This window comes from Lactuca saligna, chromosome 8 (assembly GCF_052625555.1).
Source record: "Lactuca saligna cultivar CGN05327 chromosome 8, ASM5262555v1, whole genome shotgun sequence".
Classification (NCBI taxonomy): domain Eukaryota; kingdom Viridiplantae; phylum Streptophyta; class Magnoliopsida; order Asterales; family Asteraceae; genus Lactuca; species Lactuca saligna.
The window spans coordinates 81,830,969-81,833,379 of record NC_136424.1 but is presented as its reverse complement, the minus strand read 5'-3'; the positions used below and the strand labels follow the sequence as shown (position 1 = coordinate 81,833,379).

The following is a 2,411-nucleotide window of genomic DNA, read 5'->3' as shown; positions in this document are numbered from 1 at the left end:
ATTGTATGCTAGTTGTAGGCTTAATACTTTGGAAACAATATTGCATGTATAATTAGAGAAAACATATATCCAAAGTATTTAAGGTTGTATGTGTACCATAGGATGTTGTATGATACTAAAACCCAAGAAATATGAAGATGTGAAAGGATCTCTAAAAACTTCTTAAATTTCCCACCATCGACTTTAGACTTATTTTGCCTAGGTGGGAAAGGCAAAGTTGTTGGTGCAACTGTCGCACCAGTTCAAGCATATTTTTCTTTGGCCTTCTTTTGATTTCCAGCACTTAGACTTGAACTTGTTAGACCTTCCATGTTCACTTTATTCTTCCCAGACACCTTATTAGTTATGTTCTCAATATCGACATACTCTTTTTCATCAACCTTCACATCTTGCTTTTTTTTTGTCTCAACACTTACCAACTGCTGCTTATCATTTGTGGCTGGTAAGTCATGATTCTTTGGAGTTAACTTCTTTCCTGATCTAACTGTGATGGCATTCCATTGACTGTTATCATTGTCGTTACCTGGATTTTGGGTGTTACTTGGCAACGTTCCAGGTTCTCAGGAGTACAGTGCTTGTGTTAATTGCCCTAACTGATTTTCCAAATTTCTCATAGCAATTGCTTGATTTTTGTCACGCACCTCAGTCGTTTGATCTTGTTTGATCATAAACTCCGTCATGGCTTTCTCAAAAGGTGACATCTCTTGATTTTATGAATGAACTGTTTGTTTTGAATTACTTCCCAATGTCTGGTGGAATGCACTTTCTTGTGGTCTTGGTTGCTGATTTGGCATTTGATAAAACCCCGATGAGTTTTGAGGCCTTTGTTGAAACAACTCTTGTTGAGGTTTCATTTGTTGTTGTCCTCCCTATGAGAAACTAGGATGATTCTCCATCTTGGATTTTATGTTTCAAAATATGGGTTATCTTGCTTTGGGAAATTTTGTCTGCCTATGAAAAACACAAATTCAGGATTTTGTGGGCAATGCCCTGCTTGACAAAACGCACACAAACTCATAGCAACTTTCTTTTCATTTGACCCACTACTCGACATCACATTCTTCATCATGATCTTGATTATGGCCAACTCAAATGCCAACGCATCATTTTGAGCTACAAGCCAAACATCAGCTGATGTACTTCCTTTCAAACCTCCTGCATGTATCGTATTTGTGGGCCACTAGAAATTATTGGATGCTATTTTGTCCAATATCTCCATGCTTTCCTCATAGCTCTTTCTAAGCAAAGCTCCTCCAGATAATGTGTCTACTAGCATGTGTGTTTGAGCATCCAAACCTTGGTAAAATGTCTCAAGTTTGACATCGTCAAGGACTCGATGTATTGGACATTTTCTCAGTAAATTGTTCCATCTCTCCCACACTTCCCATAACAGTTCACCATCCATTTGTTAGAATGATGTGATGGCATTTCTTAGATTTTCATTTCGCGTGGGTAGGAAAAATATTTTAAGGAATTTTTCTCTTAATTCCTCCCAAGTGGTGATGGAATCAGCAGGAAAAAGGCTCAAACCAGTCCTGAGCTTTCCCTTGTAGCGTGTAGGGAAATAATCTCAGCCTAAATGCATCGATCGTCATGTATATTTGTTTGAAAGTATCACACACATGGTTAAAGGAACACAGATGGGACAAAGGCTCATCACTAGGAATTCCTCCAAAGAGACCATTGTTTTTGATCATCTGAAACATCACACGTCTGAATTCGAAATTGTCAGCATTAATTGTTGTGCTGACAATCGGCGGATTTGTTCCTTCGAAACCTCTATATCCATTATTGTTTTGATTTCCGTTATCCCCCATATCTTCTTGAATCCAAAATCTCCTCAACCCTCTCAAAGTTCTTTCAATCTCCCAATCAAGCGCAAATCCAGGTGCTCTGAATCTTTGATAGGCCAGAGTAAAATTTCTTCAAGATGTTTAAGAGTCTAACAACTACCTAATGTTCTAACTTAAAAATAAAAATAGTTAGCGGCAATAATGCCAAAAACTTGTTGACGAAAATGCGTACTCGCAAGTATACAAGGTCGTGCAATTAATATAGTCGTAAGACTAGATACAAAACCCACAGGAACTATCGTATCTTGAAGTAAAGTGAACTATGTATATGCTGACAAAAGTGGTTTGATTTTATTAAACTTGACTTGTAACGACCCGTTCCCGGTATGTTAATTCATTGGTAATTGTTGTAGGTTTTGCAAGAGGGACTCGGCGAGCCATAGCCTGACTCGTCGAGTAGGGTCGCGACTTCGATCACGCGTGAGCCGGGGACTCGGCGAGTCCATATCCCTGACTCGGCGAGTCCATCCGTCTGGGTGAAACCCTAAATCCCCGGGTTGCCCACTATTTAAACAACCTTATAGCCCCCTTTCTCGCCTCCCTCACCCTGAGAACACA

At 39.4% G+C, this 2,411-nt stretch overlaps 1 non-coding gene across 1 annotated transcript; it reads left to right on the top strand.

Annotated features, from left to right (window-relative positions):
• Positions 1 to 1,331: 1,331 nt before the first annotated feature.
• On the top strand, positions 1,332 to 1,438 carry LOC145013639 (small nucleolar RNA R71). Its single transcript, XR_013665187.1, has one exon. It is a non-coding gene; the product is annotated as a small nucleolar RNA R71 (small nucleolar RNA).
• Positions 1,439 to 2,411: the final 973 nt, after the last annotated feature.